This window comes from Callospermophilus lateralis, chromosome 8, assembly GCF_048772815.1.
Source record: "Callospermophilus lateralis isolate mCalLat2 chromosome 8, mCalLat2.hap1, whole genome shotgun sequence".
In the NCBI taxonomy this organism is placed as follows: Eukaryota; Metazoa; Chordata; class Mammalia; order Rodentia; family Sciuridae; genus Callospermophilus; species Callospermophilus lateralis.
Genome location: NC_135312.1, coordinates 120,575,967 through 120,590,879, shown reverse-complemented (window position 1 = coordinate 120,590,879; position 14,913 = coordinate 120,575,967).

The window sequence follows — 14,913 nt, the reverse complement described above, 5'->3', positions numbered from 1 at the left end:
CTTATTTTTTTTTAATCATGGGTTCCCCTTTGGCTTAGCAATAACTCCAAAAATTTACATTTCAATGAGTACTGTTAAAAATAATTTTACTGTAATAATCTGGAATCAGTTTGGTAGATATGCCCCTTGAATTTGTAGTTTTTACCTTGCTTTCCTCTAATGGTGTGGAAGTCATATGTACAGTGAACAGATGTTTCAATTTACATTTGATAATTCTGAAAGATGACCAGTGATAACCTGCTTCTATTTTGTTTCCTAAGGTCAAAGTAACTAACATTTTTCTCTCAAAAATCGGGAGGTGAGACTGATTAACTGTTAACCAAGATTGTTAACCAAGTTACTGATGAAATGTGTTGGTTCATGAGCAACTAGGAAAGGCAAATTCATTCGTATCTCAAGGGGTAGTGAAGATCCTGGCTGCTGGTCCTGCTGATCACTTGCTGTCAGTCAGCTGGGCATTAGCCATGGCCTCTCTTTGGCATTCACAGAGTCACTCAGCTCATGGAAGCAGAATGGAAACTTAAAAAAATATATATTAAGTACCATAAAATATGTGCAGAGAGTAGAGGTTGAACATTCTTGCTATAAAATACATAGTGCTTTGATTTCTGTTGCTATGGTTGTTTTGCTATTTATTCTGTGTTCTAAGTAAAGCAAATTATTTAATATGTTAATATATGGTATATCATTCAAGAGATAGATACCACACTAGTTAACTGAAGAGAAATTTAATTAAATATAAAGAATTGTTAATTAAATATAAGCTGTTAACCAAGTTACTGAACGGATTTTAAAAAACACATGAAACTATAAGATAGGAATACAGAGATCACAAGTTCATAAAGTATTTGCCTACCTTAAAGCTGGAAGAACAAAGGGAAGTGATTGAAATGCTAAAATGTTTAGAAGAGGGACTCCCATGAGCTGAAACTCAATTCTCTCAGGAAGAGACTCCTTTCAATTTATGCTGTTCATGATGAGGAACTCAGGATACAGGGTCACTTGTCCTGTGATTAGGAACACCAGACTCTACCAGGTCCCTTTTCAAGCCAGGAGTTTCTCAAAAGTACTTAACTGTAGAAAAGAGCATGGGTTGGCTTCCAAACCCAGAGCTTGTGAAGTGACCCTCCTATGCATCCTTGCCAGAAGCTCACACAGCAACCTTATTGCCACAAGAGGTTCCAGATGTTGGAAGCACTGAGTTATAAAGCCTACATGGTCAAGTACCTTGCACTTCAGTCAGCAGTTACTGCAGAGCTTGTTCTGGTTTCTACTCAGAACTGCTAAAATTATGAATCAATTGGCAAATTAGTCAGAATAGCCCACTTAAATTTTAAAAATCCAACCAAATATTGTGCCTCCTTTCAGTGGTAGATGGTACAAGATACAGCTAATTGTCTTTCAGTTTGGAGAGGATTTATGAACCTGTTTTATATCTTGGACCTCAGCAAACTTCACTGAGACTGAAAAATGATTAAGTTTCTTAGAGCTGGTCGCCGCCCTCATCCTTTGTGTTACAGATGTCTAACTAGGGCACCTAGGGTACTTTTTGCATTCTTCTCATTAGATGCAATCAGAATAATGTCATCACTGTACTGGTCCAGTGAGATTTTATATGGAATATAAAGATAATCAAGATCTCAGACTATCTTACAGTAGAAAGTAGAAAAAAAATGATAAACCCCTAAGACAAGATGGTAAAGGTATATTGTTAGCCATGTCAGGTAAAATAAAACTACTCTGAGTTTCTTACACATTGTTATGTGGGAAAAAAAGTATTTCCTAATCAATGGCTTCATATCACATATCTGAGTTTGTATAATTTGCTCCAATAAATACATCAGATCTATAGCATAATGGCATTTGGAGTTATCCCAAGTTTACCATAATCTGCAGACATCTTCTAAGGCTTACCTGCCTTCTTCCCAAAAGAGATAAACAAGTAAAATAAGGTCATGGTAGATAGACCTTTATCTATCATGTAGCACACATTTTCCCTCCCAGGAATATCATATTACTTTTGATTTGTTGCACTGATAGGAAAAAGTAGTGCAGGGCCTTTCACTTGGCTCTTCCTGGGTCAGAGGGCTAATGTAGGAATTCGGTCAGTTGTCAGATATATCTACTCTGATTACTAATCAAGACTGAGACAGGAACTATGGATAGCTTTGAGGAAGTAGCAGATCTACATTTGGGCTAAGATTCCTTTTAGCACTTGATCATCATAAATCCTTATTGTGATTAAAGGACCAGGGTGGTGTTTAGGTTTTAAGAAATTACCATTATTTTAGAGTTGGTATAAAATAATCAATGACAGATACACTTTTTTTTAATAGGTAGTGTTTCCTAAGAAGATGATTTATGGTATGTACTTGTAACAATGTTCTAGTTTCCTTTCTTATCAAGAAGAAGAGCCTGCATTTGGAAGCTGGCTTAAATCTAAAAACTAGAAGAGAGGTCATGATCTTCATTATAGTAACCCAAATTGAGTTTTGATCACTATATTTGGAATGTGCCTTGTAACATACATAAAGAAATATTGTAGAAGGTTATACATCTGTATCATTGGCAAGGAAACTGTGACATTTTATTTCACTCCAGAGATTCCTATAAGCCAAACCATTTTGATCACACTACATCCCTAATGCCTTTTATTTGAAATGCACCCATCTTGTCTTTGGCGTTTAATACTTTTGATCTCTGCTTTCTTGGATTGAAATGAGAATATCCATCTTGAGAGAAACATTCTCCACTATCATTTCTAGATGAGACAAATACCAGGAACTATTTCAAAGGATAGCTGCTCACCTCAGTAATTTTTTTTTCTCAATGTCTTACTGAAAGAGGCATCTTTCTGGGCCATTTCATAGGCTGGGATAGAGGAGTATAAATGAAGATTGCACAAGTGGAGTGAATCCACTCCAAAATTTCTATCTCCCTAAGTCTTTGAATTCCTATATTCTACATTACACCAGGGAAGTTCTAGCATAGACCATCACTGAGTATAAAGCATAGTAAACCACTTAAATAAATGGCTAGAGCTATTTTCATGTGCATTAGTTTATCAGTCAGGCTTCAATAAGCAAAATAAAACCAGTAAGAATGATATGAAATGTGAGATTTATTATGGAACCTTAACCCAAATAATTTATATGTGACTGTTTTGCCTCTGACAGTGGTCCTGAAATCAAATAGAGCAGGAAATCAGAAAGGAAAGATGAACATTGATGCAGGGAAGAACAAGAAAAAGTTGGAGTCTGTCAAAATGACTGGGAATCCATGTTGATTTATGTGGTAGCGCAACAATAGCCTTCCTGAAGATGTCGAAAGGCTGACACCTGGAAACTGTGACTATGACACATTACATGGCAAAAGAGAATTAACTTTCAAGATGGAATTAAAGTCGTGCATCCGCTGATCTAGGATAGAAAGTGGGAGAAGATGTTTTTGGCTTTGAAGATGGAGGAAGGGGACTATGAGCCAAGGAATCAGGGCAGCCTTTTGAGGCTAGGAGTGTCTCTCACCTGGCTGCCAGCAAGGACCTAAGGACCTCAGTACTGTGATAGCTCAGAACTGAACTAAGGCAGCCACTTGAATGAGTGAGGCTCATATTCTGGAGCCTTCAGAAAAGGATGTAGTCCACCTGACACTTCTGACCTGCAGAACTATAATATAATAAATCTGTGTTTTCAGACCTCGGGTTTGTGACAGTTTTTTATGGAAGCAACAAAGTAATACTGTTTCTCACGGTTTCCACGTTTCCAGCTTTGACCTTGAGTGTGGCCTGCAGAAAAAGCTGTGCCCTTTGTCCTAGCAACTAGTCCAGAATTCAGAGAAGCTGAAGGAAAGATAAAGCCAAAGCTTGAGGAGCTGTGGCTAGGCTGCTGCCCTATGCCAGCAAGGTGACCCAGCAACCCAGTGACAGTGTAAGAGCTACAATAGCCCCAGCGATCTACACAGCATCTCCTAGCATAAAAAAAGTAGGCTGATGATTCACCTCCATCTTACAAATCTCACACAAAATATGTCTTGTGGCCCAGTCTAACCTAGAACTATTCATCAAAGGAATTTTGAAAAATAGAGTTCCAGTCCATCTGCCTAAATTACCGTAGTATAAATCTTCCAATAAGGGTTGACACATTGAACCTGAAATCATTGGTAAGTCAATTTGACCCAATTTGACCAAACAATTTGACCCAAACTGATGTTAGATTCTGTCCTTCTGGGTCTCACACCTTGAAAATTGATTGTCTCATATATTCTCCTAGGTTTCTGCCAATATAAAATTTCTAATTCTTTTGGTATATAAGTTATTTGCTTCTAGGTCAACATTGGTAACCTGCTCTTTGGAGCATAATGAAATTCAACCTTAGACATAAGCCTAATAGCAATGGAGATTGCATGAATGGGTCTTAAGGAGACATAGCATCACTGTGGCACCACAGATTCCCAGAGTGAAGTCACTGCAGGCTTTTCAAGCAAAAGCAAGGATGTTATCTTCAGACACCAGAGGCAAGCTATTCCCAAGACAAGAAAGGCCCAGATTGACTCAGGGGTTGCCAATCTCTAGCTTCTTCTGGATCCAACTACATATACTACTGCAAATTTTGGGGTCCCTGTGCTGTTCAATCAGGCTTTTAACTTTTACATTACATATCTTGAAAAACTGTGAGATTCAATAATTTTGCTAGCTACACAATTAAATGTTGAGGCAGGCATGGTAGCACATTCCTGTAATCCCTGCCTCTTGGGAAGCTGAGGCAGGAGGACTGTAAGTTCAAAGCCAGCCTCAGCAATGACAAGGCACTAAACAACTCAGTGAGACCCTATCTCTAAATGAAAATTTAAAATAGGGCTTGGTCCATAAATACAATTATCTCATACTAGACAAAGGTGTCAAAAACATACATTGGAAAAAAGATAGCCTCTTCAAAAATTGTGCTAGGGAAACAGAAAAATCCATATGCATCAAAATGAAACTAAATTTCTGTCTCTTGCCATGCACAAAACTCAACTCAAAGTGGATCAAGGACCTAGGAAGTAGACCAGAGACTCTATGCCTAATAGAAGAAAAAGTAGGCCCAAATCTTCATCATGTCAGGTTAGGCCCTGACTTCCTTAACAAGACTCCTAAAGAAATAAAATTAATAAATGGGATGAATTCAAACTAAAAAGCTTCTTCTAAGCAAAAGAACAATCAATGAGGTGAAGAAAGAGCCTACATTTTGGGAGCAAATTTTTGCCACATGCACGTCAGAGAGAGCACTAATCTCCAGGATATATAAAGAACTCAAAAAACTTAACACACACACACACACACACACACACACACACACACACACACATTCACACACACCAAAAACAAACAAACAAAAAAAAAAAACAATCAATAAATGGGCTAAGGATCTGAACAGACACTTCTCAGAGGAAGATACATAATCAATTGACAAATATATTTAAAAATGTTCAACATCTTTAGCAATTACAGAAATGCAAATCAAAACTACTTTAAGATTTCATCTCACTCCAGTCAGAATGGCAGCTATTAAGAATACAAAAAACAATAAGTACTGGCGAGGATGTAGGGGAAAAGGCATACTCATACATTGCTGGTGGGTCTGCAAATTGTTGCAATCAATCTGGAAAGCAGTATGGAGATTCCTTGAAAAACTTGGAATGGAACCACCATTTGACCTCACGATGCCACTCCTCAGTCTACACTCAAAGGACTTAAAATTAGCATACTACAGGAATGCAGCCACTTCAATGTTTATAATAGCACAAAATTGTGGAACCAAACTAGATGCTCTTCAGTAGATGAATGGATAAAGAAATTGGCATATATATACAATGGTGAATAATATTTAGTATTGAAAGAGAATAAAATCATGGCATTTGTTGGTAAATGGATGAAGTTAGAGAACATCATGCTAAGTGAAATAGGCCATCCAAAAAGAAAACCAAGGACTGAATATTTTCTCTGATAAATGGATGCTAATCCATAATGGAGGGACACAGGATGAGTGGAGGAACTTTGGATTGGGCAAAGGAAAGAGAGAGGGTAAGATGGTAGGAATGATGGTGGGATGAAATCGACATCATTACTCTAGGTACATGATTACAAAAATTGTGTGACTCCACTCCATGTACAACCAGAGAAGTGAAAAATTCTGCTCCATTTGTGTACAATGACTCAAAAAGCTTTCAACTGTCATGTATAACTGATTAAAACTAATACAAAAATTAGGGCTGGGGATGTAGCTCAATGGTTGAGTGCCCCTGAGTTTAATCCCCAGTATTCACCCCCACAAAGAAAAAAAAAACAATTAAATTTTGAGTCTAATTTCCAACAATATTGGTTACGTTGCTATTAAAAATAAGAAGGAGAAATTTTTAGGGCTTTCAAAGAAAAAAAAGTTTTTTTTCAAATTTGAGCTGAGAACTTAAAACTGAACTTATCAAATTCTATTTTAGAATTACTCATCTGCACTCAGAAGAATCCATTCCACACTAGAGACTTTATAATCATCACTATTGCAATAATGGTCAAGTAAAGCAGTCATTTTACCTCTAAATACTTACTTAAGTAGGAATATTATTATAACTAACCACATACTGATTAATGACTACTACTTGCAATGAATTAATAGCATCCTATTTCACATTGGTCAGAAGCTCAACATGGAGATCAAGTCCAAAAACACAGTCAATCCATTTTCCAAATCCCATGTTTAAAGGTCAATTTTGAGTCTAACTCTCTTAGTAATTATTTTACCAGTCAGGGTCCTGTTAAGAAAAGGAAACCATAGCAATGATTTGAAAAGGGAGAACTTCACATAAATAATTTGTAACTAGATATAGAATGCTAAATGAGTCATTTAATAGGTGAAAAGAAAACTAAGTAACTAATAGGCAAAAATTACATTTAAGTATCATAGAACCCACCCCTGCTATGACCGAGAAAGGAATCTGGTTTATTTTCCAAATGTTGGAAAAACTGCAAACTAGATTCATCTGCTGCTGGGCTGTTGGTGGGGCGAAGATGTCTTGCTAGAATGTTGCTCACAGAAATCAAAAACAGATAGGAAGCCTATAGGAAATAAACCAAAAAGCAAAGTTTCTTCTTCATCCTCCAGATTTTAAGGCTTCCTCTCCCTATTACCAGAGCCTGGTCAGGAACCAACTATGACATTTTAGGTTTTTAAAATCCAGCCAAAAGGGGTATAGAAAGAGGATTAAGAGTAAAATTACTTGAAAACTGACAAATTTGATAAATGTTAATTTTTTCTTTTGCAATCAGTTTTTTAGCACCAGTGACAATAAGCAATTAATTACCAATGCCCCATTTTTTCCAGAGAATTGATGGTAAACATGTAGATTGCACAAAATTACCGTTAATGTAAAAATGGGAAGAAACAGCATCTATGTGAAAGTTAGTGACTATTTTTATAAAGGTGCTAAAACATCAGGTGCATTTGCAGAAAGTGTGTTTACATATTTTTCTGAAATATGACTTTTCATTTGGATCAAGGAACTCTTTCTAGCTGGGCATGGTGGTGCATGCCTGTAATCCCAGGGGCTTAGGAGGCCGAGAGAGGAGGATCATGAGTTCAAAGCCAGCCTCAGCAAAAGTGAGGCACTAGGCAACTCAGTGAGACCCTGTTTCTAAATAAAATATAAAATAGGGCTGGGAATGTGGCCCAGTATTTGAATGCCTCTGAGTTCAATCCGTGGTACAAACAAATAAACAAACAAACAAAAACTCTTTCTAAATAGATTTTATTCATATTTGGATCTGAATGGCTTCTGCACACCCTCGAATAGTGAAGTAATAGTTATAATATGTTGGATTGAGAGGCAAAGGAAAATGTCTGCATCTTTTCGGGTTAATAAATAAAATGCCGTAGACTCAGAAGCTTATAAATAACAGGCATTTATTTCTCATTGCTTTGGAGGCTGGCAAGTCCAAAATCAAGGCACCTGCAGACCCATTGTCTGGTGAGGGCCCATTTCCTCGCTCATAGACAGTACCTTCTTACTGTGTCACCAACATGGAAGAAGGACAGGACAGCCTTCCTGGGTCTCTTTAAAAAACAATGGCACTAAGCCCATCTGTGAACTCCGGACCTCACCAAGGCCTTGCCTCCAAATACCTTCCCATTAAAGATTAGGTTTCCACATATGTATTTCAGGGGGACACAAGTGTCCTGCAGAAATCTGTAAACTGTTAAAGGATGCCATTTTATAAAAATTTAATCTGGTGCTACCCATAGAAGATTCACTATTTCTATTATTGGTTGAAATTCTTCATCAAATTCACCTAACACAGTAAGCTTTTAGAAAATCATTTGTTGAAAATATAAGTTCACTTAAAAGAGTCAGCCTTGAATATGCAATTATTTGTTTCTGCAGTATTAATACGGACACAAATTTGGCAGAACACAACACATAAAATAAGCTTAGAGAACCAAGTTCTTGGAATTGGCTGTGGTTACACAAGTACGTTATAACTATATGTAACAAACTGCAGTAGTTTCCCATTTAAAATAGAAATAGTTGATATTAAAATTTATAAACATTTAAGTGATGTGACTGACTACAAAAACATTATGATGAAACTTAAATACAAAACAAAACAAGACACAAATAACAACCCACCTTTTGCAAGATTATATGTTTTCTCTCTTGTTGTTCATCTTTAATCAGTTTTTTGAAATGTCTCTGCATTCAGGAGAACTACATTGTAAATCATCTATAAGCCTATGTTGGTTCTGAACAATTCCTCATTTAAAAGATAATTGGTTGGAAATCTTTTATCAATGCATTGGAAACCAGAAAGTTTCAAGTTTTGCAATAATTACAAAGGCAAATTTATCCCCACAAAAACAGGGAGATGAACAAATTAAATGATGAGACCTCAAACTGTGTGCAAGATTTAATTTTAAAATTCTGTAAATGACTTGAAGGGAAAAAAAATCTTTTGATCAAACTCCATCTTTGTAATTGGATTATATCGTGTACTGGAATGGAATGAAATTGAAAAGTCCTATGATTTTGTAGCATCTATTTGGCAAAACATTAAAAAGAATTATGAACAGAGAATTTATTTTATGTGTTTTGCTTTATAAAATACTTCATGGAAAAAGAAAAGCTCTAAATTGAGACAAAGAGACAATATCTATAAAAATATATGAGCCGGTACATGTACACATTTTATAAAAATTAGGATGGAGAATATTTTCCACTTTGCAGAATTTTTTCTGAGCTTACTAGGTACAATGACACCTATACCTAGTGTATTTTCTCAATCAAAATGTTACGTAGCACAGAGAAAAGTAAATATGTGTCCATTTCTAATAAAAGGCAACTTTGAGAATTTAAAAAATTCAAAAAAGAATAAAATTTAGAATAAGAATACACTTAAATAATAATACATCTTTTTTGTTTATAAAATGACATAAAATTTCAACGAATCAGTAAAGAAAAAAATATGATCTGTGCTTTTGTTATGTTTAGATAAATAATTTTTTTGTATTTTATTTTAGGAATAGTGCCATTTTTGAAAATATTTTTGCAAAAAAGCTATTTTATAAGTCAATCAACATAAATAGTTAAGTCATTCACTAACAAGTACTTCAAAAAATGTAACTTTAGGGGCTGGGATTGTGGCTCGGTGGTAGAGTGCTTGCCTAGCATGTATGAGGCCCTGGGTTTGATTCTCAGCACCACATATAAATAAACAAAATAAAGTCCACTGACAACTAAAAAAAAAAATTTTTTTAAATGTAACTTTAATAAATTTCAAAATCTCCCTTCATTCACAAAAGTGTCTTGCCTTGGTGTCTTGTCTGCTCAGGTTGCCGTAACAAGATACCATTATAGACCCACCAGCTGGCTAAAAAAACAGCACCTCGTTTTCTCACGGTTCTGGAGGCTGGAAGTACAGGAATGGGGTGCCAGTATGGTCTGTTTCTGGTGAGGGCTCTCTTCCTAGCTTGTAGAAGTCACTTTGGGTATGGCATGAAATCCCATCTTGAGATGCCAGAGAGGAAGCTCAACACTCTGGTCTCTCTCACAGGAGCTTGATCCCACCATGAGTACTCCATGTCCACGACACATCTAACCCTCACTTCTTCACAAGCCTTCATCTCCAAATACTATCACATTGGAGCTTCCTGTTTCAACATGTAAATCTAAAGAGAAAAAAGTCAGTTGAACGTTCATGGACAGTGAGCCTTGGGGCACTATGCTTATGAATCTTGTTTTCATGGAGTGATAAACCATTGTTCCTTTGCCACTGTATCCCATAGGCAGGGGCCTTGCTTGTCTTCTGTCCCCCAATATCCACTCCACAGCATCTAAATCAAAATGCAGGTTTCCCTTTAATCCTCTTTTTGTCCAAGAATAAGCCATCCTTTATCCTTCTCTCCCTGTCTGTGAAAGACCTTTATTCTTCTGCCCTCTCTCAGTCACTTCTGAGTTCCCCTTGAGGATTGAGTTCTGTTGTACATTTTGCTGGGAGGTTTGGAATTCTGTGAGGCAGAAGACTTGGCGAATGTTGCTTTTTCTGTGAGGCTTACAACCTCCTTGAGAAATTGGTCAATGGTTCGCTGTAGTCCAAAGTAGCCCCCAAATAATTTGAGGTTGTTACTGTTTCTCCCCACTCCCATCACTTGCCTGGAACTCTGGGCGATGGACAATGGCGTTCCAGGGATTCATCACCATCTAAGGCCCAGTCACATCCCTTCTGAGTTTCCCCTCCCAGAAAGTCAACTTTATCTCTTTTTGGTAAAGAACTAGCTCTTAGATGATGCCACATTATTTACATAGACATAGTTTAAATTTTGATTCTCATATTCTACAAAATGTTTTTGGAGCCTTCTACCAAATAGTTCAAACTTGCAATCAAATGCCTTGGGTCTCGAGATTATTGTGGCTGATGTGAGTTTAAAAATAACAATTAAGAATTCGGATGACTTCACTGTTTACCATATCTACCCTTGTCCTAAATAACGAAAGCTAGTGGCCCTATGGCGGGAAGGCAACAGCAAGAATTCTGGATGGAAAACCTTATTATTTTATTACCTCCAAGTATCCTGCCCAAAATGATAGAATTTTAAGACTAAAAGATGTCTTTATTCATCAAGTGTACTCTTTGGTTTTATAGATGCCCAATGTAAAGATGAGATCCCGCTGGTTAAATGACTTTCTTTTCAGGGTACACAGTTTTGAACAAACTCAACAACTCTAATGAAACTCACTTCCAACAAGTATGGAATTCCTTCCAGTGTTTTACAGTTTCCGTCTTCGATGCATTTCAGTTTTTTTTGCCTGACTTTCAAAACATGGCATGAAGAATTTCTACTAGTCTGCTGAGTTGGGGATAATCACTTCTGTTGGTGCAGCCTGATGTCTTGTTCTGAGTTTCGATGGTCTCTTCTCAGTGTTATTTATCGTAATCATGTGCTTTTATGCTCTCTAGCCATCTCTCCTCTTTCTGCATCACCTGCTTCATTTGTGAAATTGCATCAATCTCCAGAACACCCGAGGGTTGTGGAATCAAGTTGCTTTAATAATTCATATTGCTAAGGGAAAGGACAATGATTTCTACTCCAGAAGTGAAACCCTTTCCAATTAGTGTATGATCCAAACCTTAACTGCTATTAAGAACATGTTTCTAACAGTTGGACCAAGTGTCTTTCCAAAAATTTTCTGTTTTAAATACAACTTTTAAGATGAAGATGCTTTGTTATTGTTTTTTTTTTATTTTGTTGTTGTTGTTTTTAGATGTCCATGACAGTAGAGTGTATTTTGACATATTATACATACATGGAGTAAAACTCATTCAAATTAGGATCCCATTCTGATGGTTGTACATGATGTGGAGTTTCACTCTCAATTCACAGTAGCTAAGCTATGCAACCAACCTAGGTGCCTTTCAACAGATGAATGCAGATGGTTTTTGAGCACATATTTTCTACCTTGAGGATCCCAGTATTTTAACTTGTCCTAGGAGGTGCCTTCACTTTTGGCAAAACTATGCGAACCATATCATAACTTTAAGGAAACTCAATCTAAAACCATTTTTTAATAAGGCCATTGGTATACCTCCATGTGAACAAAGGTTTAATGATCTTTTTAGACATGTTTTTTTTTTCCTGTGTGACATTTTATTTTTCCACTTGGCTTGTCACCTTACTCCGACTTTAATAGGGATTGTGATCTCTGTCATCAGCTCCTTCTTCCTCTCTATGAGGTTACAGCTGCAATAAGCAAGCAATAACATTCTAATCTGAAGTAATGCAGGTCCCAGGCTCCAAATGAACCTCTCTTATTTTTATTCTCTAAGTAGGAGACCTGTCATATTTATTCCAGATTAATCACATCATTTTATTTTTTCTGCTCTCAACATTCCTCGGGAACCTCTTAGACAATAAGATCATGAAATGCATTTGGTGCTCACACAGTGTACTTTAATAGTCCAAAGAAAATTCTTCATTTTCATAAACTTTTAGTCCAATAAGACAAAAAAATATAAATAGATCTGTTAAAGCCATTATTATGATTTGGGGGCCTGAACATCGTTATTTAAAAACACATAGAAATACAAAATGAGAAATAATAGAAAATGCAATGCAAATGTAAAATAATTTATATAATTATTTCCTGCCACGCTTCATCTCAGAATTCAGTATTTATAAGGGTGCCTTATAAAAACAACAATACATTGTATATAAACCAGAAAGCCAAGCATAGCCACTCTGTTTAGAAAGAGTACCGTGTAGAAGACCTCTGTTTAGCTAGCCCACCCACCAACTAGGGGGAGGGGAGTAAAAATGAGGAAAGGAGGGCTGAACACATGGAATTCTTGCCACTGGGTCAAACGTGGGGTTTTATTTTCTAAACAGTACTCACCAAGTGGGGTCTTCAATATATTTATTTGGTGGATATTTAATTTGAAAAATCTAATCCAACATCATCAGGATTGTTTTTTGTTTTGTTTTTAAGGTTTGACTTTTTCCCCTGACATTAAGAGCAAACTAGAGAAATACTAGTAATAACCACCCTTTACTTTTGCAATCCAGTTTCTTACTTCCACATTTTTTCCCCCTTTCATCCTTGTTACAACCTTCTGTGGAAGAGAGGGTAGATGAGGAAACTTAGGCCTCCGAAATGTAACAACCAGCACAAGTTCACAGTTTGTGACAATTATCTAGGTTTCCCAACTCTGGGATCTTTTTTCTGTTTTTCGACTTGATGACACACGTGATATGTATTTTTATTTGCTGTCACTGCTGTGAAACTGAATATATTAAATAAAATTTTATCACGAGAAGTTTATCCATTCTCTTGTGGAGATTGAGGCCCCTTCCAGTCTCTTAAGTCCCCCGGTTGTGCATTTCTTCCTCCTGCTTGGCATCCTGTGAATGTCCTCAAAGTGAACTCGTGGAAAACTAAACCCATGGTCTCCTGGGGCTTCTGTGTGTCTCACCCAGGTGAACGTGGAGTGCCCAGTTTGCCCCCGCCCAGCAGAGGCTGCGGTGCAGGCCCGTGGTGGGGGGCCCACATCCAGGAACAAGTGCTACCCCTGCCCTGCTGGTGGAGCTCTGCTCTGCCAACATCCCCTGGCATGGACCCAGTGTCCCATCTGCTGCCCTGCCCACACTGCCTCCAACCCCTGTGGCTTAGAATTTGAACCCTTCCCTGCCTCTTTCTCCCTTCTAAGCCCCCACGTGCAGTCCTCGCCCTAGTCCAACTGTTCCTGATACCAAAGGGCTGTTTTCACAGCGGTCAATTCAGCATTAACCTGGATCAGGACCTCTCCAAGTGGAAAATGACGCAACTCCATGTCCTTCCCTTTAGCTCCCGACGAATGGAGAGACCAGGCTGGTTTCTCCCTCCTCACTCTCCACGTTCAATGGATTGTTTAATTTGGTTAACTCCATCATTCTCTCCCATCACCCCATGGGTTAAGCCCCCCTTTCCCCTGCCTGGGAGCGAATGGAAGTACAACTTGCTATTTTGACTTTATGACACATGAAAAGAAGTGTAGGTTTGGGTGAAATAATCTCATCTTTTTAATAGCTAATGGTGTGCATCTTCTGAGTTTAAAGGAACTCGAGAACATTTCCTTATTCTCCACTGTGTCTCTCTACACTGGTCTGTGTGGAGACCACCCGACATGGAAAACCAGAACCTGTCCCTGCTTGGCCTCCCGCCTCCTCTCTTTCCACCCTTACCACTCGAGGCTTCCACCTCTACCATTTTGCTGGAAAAGGCCAGAATTCACCCTGTGGCTAAAGCTGACAGGACCTCTTACTATGGATTTCTACACTTTCTGGAGTGAAGCTCTTTCACAAACATCTCCTGGTATTAATCCCCTCTGATTGCTTAACTTTTTAATACGTCCTCATGCTAAAATGAGTGTATCTGCAACCCGTGCTTCCTGCTGAACTCCAACTTACCCATCCTATTTCTCCTCAATACTTCCACTTGTACGTGAGAGCAGTCACAGTTCCAGATGAACCACCTGTCCCTCTCTTCGGACCTCTTTACACATAGCTTCACATCTTTTCGGTTGTTCAAGCAAAAAAAAGAAAGAGATTAAGTTCTCCCCTTCTCATCCTCCATGTGGTAGGACAGATAATGCCCCCCACCAACATATCCACCCTCTAATCACAGAAACTTTTATGGCTACAAGGATTTTGCAGAGCTGACTAAATTAAGGATCTTGAGATGAAGAGATCATTCTGAATTATTTGGGTGTGGCAAATATGGTCACAATGACTCTTTTGTAAGAGGGATATAACATAGGTGAAGACAGAGGAGATGGCCATGTGATGGTGAAAGCAGGAACTGGAATGTCACACTTTGAAGATGGGGTAAGGGGCAGTATGCCAAGGGTGCATGTAG